The 12,892-nt window shown below is 42.0% G+C and overlaps 1 protein-coding gene and 1 long non-coding RNA gene across 2 annotated transcripts in view; both read right to left on the bottom strand.

The window, feature by feature from the left end:
* The window catches only part of LOC116432793 (uncharacterized), a 77,257-nt gene that overhangs the window by 53,521 nt on the left and 10,844 nt on the right, over positions 1-12,892 (bottom strand). The gene's annotated exons all lie outside the window — the stretch shown is intronic.
* LOC143174893 (uncharacterized) lies at positions 3,381-8,368 on the bottom strand. Its single transcript, XR_012999384.1, has 2 exons — positions 8,005-8,368; positions 3,381-3,559 (listed from the first exon to the last, which is right to left on the bottom strand). It is a non-coding gene; the product is annotated as an uncharacterized LOC143174893 (long non-coding RNA).

Genomic DNA, 12,892 nt, shown 5'->3' with positions numbered 1-12,892 from the left:
AACCAAGTTCGAAACTTGCGTTTCAAGATGGAAAACGGGAAGGTTGACTTTCGACGTGCGTTTAATTTGAGAATATACACCACTGTTTGGTTACTGAAACTGAGAGCCAGCGCGGGGAAAATTCGAAACTTCCGGGCGCAGAAGTTTAATGTTTTGCAAACAAGCTTCGCGACTTTATTAAATTCCCGTTCGCAAACTTTTGGTAACTTTCCGCCGGGACGGTTACAGCTTACAGAATTTTGAAGAAATAAAACAAGCTGGAAGTTAAAACTTGCTTCTACGGATGTGGGTGAAGGGTTCAATCGCCACAGGGAAGAAAGAGGGGAAAAATCGCTGTCGAAGGGAAAGCTGACACGAGCAAAGAAAGGAAGGAGGCCCATTCACATATCAACTCCCAGTTGTGTATTTATTTGTATCTTTCAATATATCAATCCCAAATTATCTAAGTAATTAAATCACCGATTTACGATTCTCAGTTTCAAATATCAAAGCTCAAAGTTCCCATTACACGAACATTTATCCGTAAGAGTTAAATCCTCTCACAAAACGAAGGAAAAAAAGGTTTCCGTCAAATGGAAAGTTGACACGAGTAGAAAAGAATGAAAGCACACCCACACATCAATCCCCCAAACAATGAAATTATAAATTTAAATCTATCAATGCCAAAAATCGAAGCTCAGAGATCCCATTACACTAAACATTCAACCGTAAAGACTCAAATCCCATCACAAAACAAAGGAAAAAATGTCTCCGTCAAAGGGCAAAATTTTCATATACAGAAAAAAATAAAAACACATCCACGCATCAATCCCCAATTATCCAAATAATCAAATTACTAAGTTACTCAATTCCAAAGCTTAAAGCCATTACACGAAACATTCAACGAGTCAACGTTCAAAGAGTCAAATCTCCTCAGAAAACAAAGGAAAAAATGTCTCCATCAAAGGGAAAATTGACATAAACAGAAAAGGATAAAAATACATCCACACATCAATCCCCAATTATCCAAATAATCAAATTACTAAGTTACTCAATTCCAAAGCTTAAAGCCATTACAAGAAACATTCAAAGAGTCAAATCTGTCCAGAAAACAAAGGAAAAAATGTCTCCGTCAAAGGGAAAATTGTCATATACAGAAAAGAATAAAAACACACCCACGCATCAGTCCCCAATTATCCAAATAATCAGATTACAAAGTTACCCAATTCCAAAGCTTAAAGCCATTACAGGAAACATTCCCGTCAAAGGGAAAATTGACATGAGCAGGTAAAGGATGAAGGCGCATCCTCGTTGTTCCCGATCGATCCGTGGATCACGGTCGTGCGAACCTGTCCGCGTAATTTCGTGGATGCACGGCCGCTCGGCGACGCACAAACGAAACGCAGGTGGTAGCGTGCAACGATAGGCGCACGGGCCGGCCGGCCGGCCGAGCGGCAGCGTGATCCATAATGGTGGCGGGTGGTGTTCTTGTGTACACGTGGGGCTGGCATGGCAACGGGGTCGATAAATAGCCCGGCACGGCACCGACTTCCGATTCCATCGTCGATGCCGCCGTGCCACGCCGGTATCGCGGCCTGCGCTGGTATTCCAGCCGATCCCTGCAACCCGCCGTTAACGTTCTTTTACGTGGCCCCTCGCTCCGACGATCGAACCAACGCTGCTCCAATGAAATTTCGTCGTGGCGGCTAATTTGTGGAAAGCGTGTTCGGCAAACTACCCTATAATCCGTCGACAAAGGGACTTTTCCATAGAAATCGGAGTAGCGTCATTGTAGACGTTTCTTTTGACTTTTGGTTATACTGACGACGATGCTGGCTCGTAGGAATCTTAACGATTCGAAGGTTGCGATAGGATACTGATATTTTCGCAGGTTTATAGATTGAACATAGATGTTCGCGATGATAACGAAAGAATTAGAACACTTGAGATTGCGACAGGATATTGTCGCACTTTTGCGATAGGCTCATAGATTGAATATGAAAGATGCTTCCAGCGATAATGAAAGAAGTGGAACACTTTAATCAGGTAAAGTGGGAGAGGTTAGAGTTCGCTGGGCTCTTATGGACACTTACGAAAGGAAGCTAAAGGTAATACAAATTACGTGTCCATACGTCGTACACTCGTTTTTCAACGACGGCTTATCAATCTGTTCCATCGGCAGGAATCAATAGAACAATGATAGAACCCGAGAAATCTCATGCAACTGACCAGATTATTCCGTACCCTCCCGTTCTCCGGTAACCTCGCGTTAACTACCCCACCGCGATAACCAGCCGCGATTACTGTAATAACGAGCAATCTATACGCTCTTTCCGAGCCATTACGATCCCAACGCACGTGACGTTTTCACATTTCAAATTCCCGTCGTTCAATCCTTCGCGTTCCGCTCGAGTCCGAGGAATAACGCGAGATCCGCGAATCTTCCGGCACAAAGCTGTCTACCCCTAATCCGCAGCGAGCCTCTGACCTAATAATCTATCCGCGAGGAATTAATAATACAGGTAGAACCTCCGGAACCGGAGCAACATCTCGCAGCTGTCGCTTCCTTATCCTCTCAGGAGTCGCGTGACATTTAATCCGCGGCAGTAAAGTCCCGGGCACAAAAAAGAAACGTTAATTTCACCGGGCAGCCCTCGCATTTGCAACCTGTCGCGATAGGGGCCTCCTTATCTGCGACAGGTGCGCCTCCCAGAAAATGTGGGCGCCTATGCATAATGAAATTCCGCGCGGCACGCTCCGAGGTGCGCGGCTCGGCCCTGTTCCTCCTTTCGTCGCTGGCTGGACGCGTCAGCTGAACAATCGCGAGAAACTCCGGAGACGTTCCTCATAACCTTGATATTGGAGGCGGCAACCCTCCCGGGGCGTGTTCCGTAAATTTCGTGAACCGTAAAAATGAAGAGATTACACTGCCACTCCGACGATAATGAAACCATTTAGGGGACAGTGCCTTCTTCCTGGGGATCTCGGGATCAAGATAACGGCCACTCCTGTTTGTACGACTTTCGTTATTGTTTCTGGGAAATTTCTGTTTCGGGGGAAATTGGAGCGGAGAGAGATTTACATTTTTTTCTGGCACGTGCGCTGCGTAATTAGATTGGGGACGTTGACGGGGGTGGGGGTGAGTCGAGGAGGAATGGGATTAAAGAGGAATTTGTTGGGGATGTCACGTGTAGCGATTGAGAGTGTTTTCGTTTGTTGTATGCTGTCTAGGGATATTGCTATTGATTTAACATTTGTGAGAGATGTTTGAATATAGGTATTTCTGGTAGATTTGATAATATTGAGTTCTATTGATGTCTGAGTTCTTAATTTTATGTTCATGAGAATGTACTAAGCTAGATCATTTTAAGAGTATAGGGAAGAAATAAAATACACATGCATTTGAGTAATGGTATCTTTATTGCTCGTTTCGTTTGGCATAGTACACATACATTGTTCACTTTATTACGGTATCGTTGTTTATTTCATGATTAATCTCATTTGTTTATGCATGTAAACACCGTTCGTGGATTTCTTGTTAAACCAGTTGCCATCGATCACCGTCCGCAAATTACAATTCCTGTAATTAAAGGAAGTATGCTCAAATTGATTAACAAACGTCCCGTAAAAAATGCAATTTCCTCCGTATTATTAGCCCCGGATGTCTTAATGAGCTTAAAACTCAATTACAAATCACCGTTCTGTGTAAAGTCCCTTTAAGCTTCCAATAATCGATAGGACACAACGAACGAGCTAATCTAGATCATCGATAATCCCCTCGCTCGAAAAAGCGGATAATAATTTCTAAAGAATCGATTATGGATGCAACGAGGAGGTTATAATCGATATTTCCCCGGTGCATTTTCGTTCGTCCGAGTTCCATGAATCATTCAAGCCTCCGCAATAAGGAAATAAAGCACGCTGCATCGAAACATGAATTATTGCGAAGAATTAAATAGTCAATCTCCAATCAATTACCTCGTGGTCTCGTTAATTACGTCAAATCAGGCATAGATCGATGAATCTTGGATGTAGGATAACTAGCTATGAACTATGGACGAATTTCTACTTTCATTTCAGATTTCGCGAGATCTAATCTTCAAATAAATTTCATTTGATCCATTAAAACTACCGAATAATTAAATGAACTTTCTGAAATTCCTCTATATAAACTCCAAGAGTGCATCTATTGGAGCTTTAATCGATGTATAATTCGTATTGCGTATTGCTAAATAAATTTCTTTAATGATTTCTCAGAAAAACATCTGTCTTTTTGACCCATTTGGTAGTTTTAGTGTCAAGGAATTTGTTATATTCGAAGTAGAACTCAAATATTCTTAATTTTTGTCAAGGTAATCATTTCTTTAGACTTCTCTAATGAGTTCCATACAATTCTGTGTATCCAATCGCGACACAATTCATCACGACTGGCCTCCACGATGAATCGGTATCCAGCAAGTGATGGCATTGCAAGATCCACGATTATACACTACACATCTGTGAATTCTTCCAGTGCCAAGACCCGCCAGAACCTTCCCGGTGTCCTTGATCTTCGCTTCCTCCACTTTTCCCTCGTACGGACGTCAGAGCTTGCACAATACGATATCCCTTTCTCTTTCGTATCGCTCTACTATTTACGCGAAACACGTGACTCTCGCTCGAGGAAATCGTTATTCGGAATAATTCCTGTCCGTTAACCTGAAGCAATGAAATCGTATTTCTCTCGTAATCGGTGAAAAAGCATGGCTGCAGTGAATAGAAAATTTCGAATGATCCGAGTAAAATAAAAATCGAAGATTCTTCGTTTGTAATAGACGTTAACTACAAAATAAATTAATAAATCCGCGTATGTATAGTTTAGATAATTTCGACTTTCTATTGAATTATTAGATTTCAGTGAATTACAGAAAACAAAGATGACAGAGACGGTTTGATACGCTTCGCTTCTTTTTATTCGTTCATTTATCACGTTCATCGCGGAACTTTGGATAAGACTAATGAATAATAACGTTGAGCAACGTCGAATGTTTACCGAGTCGCACAGCGTCGAATGAAACCTATACAAACGAAATTCAAAAAGGAAAAGGAAACGAGACAAAGGTAGTCTTCCAGTGGTTTCTGTGTGGGCGCCACGATTTCACAAGCGATTTGCGAAACACGTCGACCCAAATTGTGGATGATTTAGTCAGGAGAACCAAATGGGTCTCGGATTGAAAGTCAATGATGCGATTTCGTCCTACAATTTCACGGGATCGGTTTCCATCGAATCGAATGGCAGCTCCGAATAGCATGCCAAGAAATAAATCAACTGTCGAACTGCTAAAATCTAAGTGTTCGTAAAAACATCCATTATATTCAGAGTAATCTTTAGAATTTTTACTTGAAACGAGACGGAATATTAAAATGACAATAATTGAAGCGTCGATGGGAATTCGAAGTTATCAGTTGACTGATGTAATTTGATATACATTAATTCGAAGCCGATAATTCGGATAATCAAGCATCCGGAAATCTAATTTTCCGCTGCTCGAATTTCAAGCCACTCCGAATCGGAGTGCTCCAATCGGAATCAGGCCGCGATCGGTAGAATTATCACGCCCGTGGAAAAACAGCCGCGGAAATAGGGTCATTTAATATCAGGGAACGAACGACGATAACGAGTTCGCGGTACAGTTTACAAAAATATTCTTTCCCGGAGCTATAAACTCTTTGCTTCCTGCAATACGTCAAATGCCGTTCGCGTCGCCTTGTTCACGGTTATACGTCTCGGAAGTAGGACACTCCGACGATTCACTTCTGATCTCTGTTACGTTACTAACTGGCGAGCAAATATTTCTCAGACGGAACTTCCGTTGAACGTACTAAATGTCACTTCAAAAATCGGCGATTCAAACTTGAATCTTCGATTTCCAACGAATACCTTCAAATATTTTAATAATCCAAACATATTCAGCCTTCTGTTTCAAGTGAAATGTAAAATGGAACTTTAAAATGTAACATAAAATTTAAAATTAACATTTTCAATTAAATTTCGAATTTATCTTATAAAATTTGAAATTTGAAGTTCGGAGTTCTTAATGTTTAACTCGTAGATGTTGAATTGAACATTTCATTTGACTTCCATATCCGAATTAGAATTTAAGAAGAATAAATAACGCTCGGGTTAAATAAAAATTCTATTTCGATTAAATTTTCGATTTGAATTTCGAATTTGTCATATAAAATTTGGAATTTGAAGTTTGGAGTTAGACTTCTATATTTGAATTAGAATTTAAGAAGAATAAATAACCTTCGGGTTGAATAAAAATTCTATCGAGACGTCTCAATATTTTCTTCCACCGGTGTTTCCTGTTTTCACAGCGGTGTCGACTTACACGCGAGGTTTCGTCGCGATTGCAACAACGGCGGACGAAACGAATCGCGTTGCAGCGATACCGGCGCCGAATAAGCATCGCGAGAATTATCGACGAGGATCGGCGAAACTGCAATGTGCGAGGACGAGCGAGGAAAATGGATTGTTTCAGCTGGCGTCGAAGCCCGCGGTGCCGTGGGGGGAATTTATAGCGTCAGCAGACGACGGTGAGTAAGATGAGTTCTTTTGTTCGCGCACGGTGGAAAAAAAGAAGCATTCGAAAAATTCGTTTAGTCCGTCAACTGATAAACCGCACCACGAGCGATTGGATTCTAGTGAAATTGTTAATTGTGCGTTTCGAGAAATTAGCGTCAATTATTGGAATACACTAATGGGCTGAAACATCGATTTACAAAGAATTATTAATAATGGATCGTTAAAATGATAGTTAAAATACTCGAATGAATAGTACATTATTTTTACGTGATAATTTCTGAATTAAAGCAAGTCGATTTAATAATTATTTAACACTAAACATACTGACACTTTTCTTACCGTAACTAGTCGAATAGCTAGCTACAAAATAGAGATGAACAAATTAGATAAATTTTAGTTAGAAATAAAAGGAAGGATGAAAATTGGAAAATCAATTAATCGGATGATATAGGAATTGTCATGAAATTAAATGATGAAACACAGAATTTGAAATCCTGTCATTTGATTGGTTCCCGGTATGGTTAGTGTCAATGATCTGAAATGAAACCTATCGATTTAAGAAGGTTTAATACAAAATAAAGTGGACAAAGTGAACGCTCGATTCATCATAGAATGCGAAACCAATAACTCAACGCGTTTGCGCCACGTGTCTGTGTGCCACGCGTTTCCAACCCCTCTTTGCTTGCAGCGATAGAGCTACACGCTTAAATTACTGTTTAATCTGTTAAACGTTGCAGTAATTATCGCCAACGGACGAGGTTTTATCGTACAAATGTTTCATTACCATTCAAACGCGCAACTATTCGAGATAAGATAGAACTATTCGAGACAGATAAAACTTTCAGCCGTCCAGATAAAGGTACAAAACTAAAAAGGAACTGACAAAGAAATTCACAAAATCTGACTCGCTATACTCGAGACTATTTATAGACTCTTTGTCTGGCACAGTAAACATGTGTACCTGGCAGAAGCGTCGATCAAAGAACCAAAATCCACGATCGTATTCCCGAAAGAATTGAAAGAAACGAGCACCGGTTAAACAAGCGTATAACAAGTCTTCCTAAACAACTAGAAACTCCGCAAGAGACTCGGTTTCTCCGAAACGTTCGCGCTCGAATTACCGCGAACAAAAAGAAATACAGAAGCGCGCACCGAACGAAAAACCGAGGAAAATCGAACAGCTAAGCCCCGTTCACAGATGAAACCCGTTAAACAACCCTTTAGTCCCACGTCGATACAGACTCAACATTCGATTCCATTCCAACTAACAATTTCTACTGCGATCGTTCGCGACATGATAATTGCATCGTACAAAACCACTTCGGTGTGACCCAACTATTTCAAAAATCGATTACCATACAGAGCAATCGAATCGAACCTCGTAGACGCGATCCTCAAAATAAAAAACCAACACTTCGTACCACGAAGTCGTCAAACAACTCCAAACTTAAACTCACGTATCTCGTATTCGTCCGATCCGTTAGAGACGCGTCTCAACCCTTAAGCGTCGCAGTCGACCTATCGAACCTCTCGAAATTTCCGTCAATTTCCATTTTTCCCGTGCGCCGAGTGCAACGTCGAAGCTCCGTTTACCTTTCGGTTACACCAAAGTATTCGGTCATCGAGGTGGTTCGCGTGTTCCGTTCGCGTTTTGTCATCGATTGACAATTCGTCAGTGGCCTGAGGAACCGACTGCAGCACTGAAGGGTTCAAAAATGCCCGACCGGGGGAACAGTTCACGGGATTCCGGCGCGGGGAACGCGAAACGAAATGAGAAACGGTGCACGGGCCGAGCTCGGCACACGAACTGAACACGAAAAACCGGACGGACCCCATCGTGAGACTTCGGTACCGGTCGCTTTGTGTCGTCCCTCCATGTGCGGCGTACCGTTCGGTTCCGCTCGGTTCCGTCCAGTTCCACGGAAACCACGATACCGATGCGACGGGGCCCTCGAGCCTCTCCTGCGACGAACTCCCTCTTCGCTGTCTCCCACTCACCGTCTCTCTCTCTGTCTCTCTTTCTCTCTCTCTCTCTCTCTCCCTCTCTCTCTCTCTCTCTCCGTTCGAACTACCGCGCAGAGCCGGCTACATTCGGAAAAATTGCAGGTAACCCCTGTCTAAGAGCAGTGTCCTCGGGCTTCCTAGAAAATTACGCGAATTCGTGTCGCACGAAGAATTAGTATGCACAGTTGAGTATCGAACAATAAAATGTGTGCTGTTTTTATTTGATGAGAGATAGGTTCAAGTAGGATGGAAGTGTTACGTACTGTTATGTAATTCTTGAGCCTACGGAGTTGTCTGTGGTTTTAGATAGTGGAGATTATGTCTTGAATGGAATATTAGATTTGAGAATCTGAGGGAAGTTTGGAGCTGAGGGTGGAATTCTGGTGTTTCATTTTGAGTATTTCTGTTTTGGTAGTTTGATGTAGTATTTAATTTTTGCTGGTTGATAGTTACTATGGTGTACCAAACAAATGACAGATTCGCAAGTTTTTGGGGAGGTTGTAGTTTAAACATGTGAAATTTTGAGACTCCGGTAACGAAAGAGACACGCTTTGTTTCATTCTAATATTATTTAACATTGAATTCTATAGTCGATTCAATAAATTTATAGTTTATTATTCTTACTTTAACTTGTTCTTCCGTTTCTACCATCTTACCTCGATCTCGGTTGCTCAACGCCTTCATCCCTTAAACTGACGACTTTCTATTACTCATCAACCACTTCAGAGTGAATCTACACTATACAGTCAAGCAGTCCATAAAAATTCTTCGATCAATCCCGCAGCTCGCTCCCTCGATCAAGCCAACCGTGCTACCTCGATAGTGCAGATCCACCCTTAACACGCTGACTGCCATGTGGTCCGCCGGCGGTCGGTTAACATCTTTCAAACTCAGTAATCGATCCAAACACTTTCCCCTAATGAACCCCAACATGTCCAACTAATATTACCGATTCAATCGCATCTACCAATTCAACAACACAATTCAACCTAAACAAATACACAAATCTACCAAATTCCAGTACCCTCAAACTATCCCTCCCAAAACCGTTAAAAACCATTACACCCCTACAGAAGTACTAAATTCATCTAAACCATCAATATACCTCGAAACCCATAATTTACCAACATTCTATATTGACAATCTACCAAGAAATACCAATTATACATTTCCCATTGCAAATCCCAGCCCCAGATATTAACCCTTTGCACTCGAAACTTTTTCTCATTGGTGTCACCAGCAATTCCAAGCAATTTTAATAGAAGAAGCATATTAACATATAAATGATATACGTGTGAAAAGTCATAGATATATTTCATTGTTTTTTATCGATAGATATAAACGTTATAACATATTTAATAATAAAGTTTCACAGTTCGCAATGATAAATTTTAAATGGCTCCTCGAGTTCAAAGAGTTAAACTATTAAACCGACGCCGAAAAGTGGATCTTGACAGTCAACGGGTTAACACGATACCTTACCGCGTCTCCTATTCTCCCCGATCCCCTCTCCCCTACTTCGCTCACCTGTCGCCGCGAGTTTCTCACTTGTTTTTCTTTCCGCCCTCATCTCTCTCTCCCTGGTGCGCACGACTTTCGGCCGCCGACGACTGACCGGGACTGACGAGGCGGCGCGCCAGCAAACGTGCCCGCGGGGGTGGCCGTCCGCCGCGGCTGCGCCCCTTTTTTCGTGTCGACCGCCCCCCACCCCTCCGGACAGACTTCGGGCATCCGCGATCCCCTGTACGCGACAACCCCCCACCCCTTTCGCTGTACGCCGGCCGGGACCCAACTTCCTCGTTCCCTTTTCCTCTACTTTCCACCCTCGGAACGACGCCTGCGGTAATTTGTCGCGTGCCCGGCTGTTGCAAAATTGTTTGAAATCACCCTGCTCCAACCCTTTCTGCTGCCCCGACCCTTCTAGCCTCTTTGAGGATGACCACTCGACGGCCGAGGACGCTTCTTGCCCTCTGATACGCATTCTTGTAATTTCGGGAAATTTCTTTGGTGGATTTTGTTGGGTGGGGAACGTTTTGTATTTTGGAGATTTGTTTGTGTTATTTGAGTTTGAATCTGTCGCGGAATTGGAGTTTCACGGTGTATGGAACGTTAGCAGTTGATATTTTGTAATTTACTGTGATCGAGTCTGTTGCGGGACGATTCGATTAACCTTTTAACTCGGAAGTTTTCCTGTGGAAATATTTTCACGTTTTCTGATGAGGTGAAAGCGATATTTTGTTTCGCAGTTATTGATATCTTGATCCTTCGCACTCGGAAGTTTTTCACTAGAAATGTTTTAACAGTCTCTGATGAGATAAAGGCGATAATGTACGTATGAATTCTCTACGAGTTAGTTCCACGAAATATCGCCTTTACCTCATCAGAAAATGTTCAAATATTTCTAGTGCAAATTGCATTGAGGAATAAAGCTATTTTATTTCAATATTTCTCAAATTGAAGCGTTATGTAAGGCATGATATTAAATATCAAATTTTATAGTTTTACAGCGTGAAATCAGGTAGAAAGTGAGTCACCTCTCGAGCGCCAAAGGTTAATATTCAGTTCCTAAATCTTGTCTTCTTATCGAACCCACTTCGAAATACTATTCAAAGAACCGTAAAAGAACACTCGACGATCAACTACAGTTACCTCTGCAGTTCATTCCTAAAAACCTGTATCTCGTCACTCACCGTCTACATTAAACATACATTACCACAAAATAACACTGAATTCGAAAACGAATCTCCATTACCCCATTGTCGCGCACTTTTTCAAAATCATACTCAGAAACGCAGTTCTCTTTCTTTATTCAGACTTGTCCAAGCCATGAAAAATCATTCACAGAGTCAACTTAGAAGTTATCTAGGTTACGTCGTTTTTGTTCGTATTACCGAAGAACAAACAAACAAACGCATTAGTACGGTTAAAACTCCAAGCAACGGTTGCCTAGAGCTGAAAAATGATCGCCGGATAAATTTCCCGCGACGCGACATTAGAAGAAAATGACATTTTAATCGACCTATTCACGGAACAGGTAGCGTAGGCCACGGCTGGCAGCGGCGAGAAATTTTCACGATGAAAAGGAACAGGTAATACGGGTCGGGAAAACTGGAACGTCCACGTTCCACCCACACCTCTATCGCCGGTCGATAGTAACACGTCGCTCGGACTACACCGCTGGCATAATCAATACGGACTGATATATCTGTAATAGGAGCGAAAGACGGGCCGCCGGGAAATGGTAAAAGGGGAGACGCGAACCGATGATAGATCGTTGACGGACAAGCACGATACACACGGCTTATCGTGAAGCGACTCCTCGCCGAGAAAATTGTGCACACTTCGCCGCGACGTTAATCGTTCGCGCGGGCGCCGCGCGCGCGGGAAATCGAACACGTGCCGCGGGAAATGTCGGTCGATCCGGGAAATCGATTTCCCGGATTTCCTGCCGGGAAAATCGAGATAGTCATTACAGCGTTCACTTCTCCCGTGTAATAGATTTCAGTCTGTATTAATGTAATCGTTAATTGCATTCTGTATGTATAATTAAATTTTGTTGGAAAATGGAACTGGTTAGTTGGAATATTGAAATATAGGTCGTTTGAGAGTGAGCATGATTTTATGGAACGAGGAGAAAGGGCTTGAAGGAATTTGGAAATTGGAGATCGTGAGTTTATGAGATACTGGTAATTAATGGTATTGATAGTTTATAGAGTTCTTTATTAGTTTATGTATTGTTTAGGGTATTGATTAATATTGTCGGAATTCGGAGACTCGACGATTTCTTTTCAAAGCGTCGAAGCTTTTTTCATCGACCGATGATAAAAGTGAAGCTTTACCGACTACGGGTAGCTCGATTAGATATTCCGTGTGTGGAGTCATTTTGTTAGTTGAAGTTTATAAAAGACTAGAAACTAGAGTGACTGAAATGTTGTTTAGTACACGTGTGCCATAAATTTCCGTGAAGCGTATCGATTTTCGTGGAATAAAGCCTTACCGACACGACTGTCGACGCTGCAAGGGGTGAAGAACCCTTAACACGTGGTGGGGATTCGGAAGACGGTTGTTCGTTCGATTCGAATATTTCTGTAGCAATCAGTTTCTGTAGGACAGTCGGTTCGTACGTTGCTCTGTGTGTCTGTGACGATTCAGCCCTTAACACTAACCGTACCGGTCAAATGACCGGATTTAACCCTTTGCACTCGAGAATAATTTTCTCATCAACTATTCAGTATATTCTGATGAAATATCAATATTTTTCACAGCTGACATAGAAATACCTTGCATAAATTAAGTGACAGAACTATTTTATTTCGTTGTTCATGTATCGATACACTATAT

Source organism: Nomia melanderi, chromosome 9 (genome assembly GCF_051020985.1).
Source record: "Nomia melanderi isolate GNS246 chromosome 9, iyNomMela1, whole genome shotgun sequence".
NCBI lineage: Eukaryota > Metazoa > Arthropoda > Insecta > Hymenoptera > Halictidae > Nomia > Nomia melanderi.
Note: the sequence above shows the minus strand (reverse complement) of the source record. Positions and strands in the feature narration are given on the sequence as shown.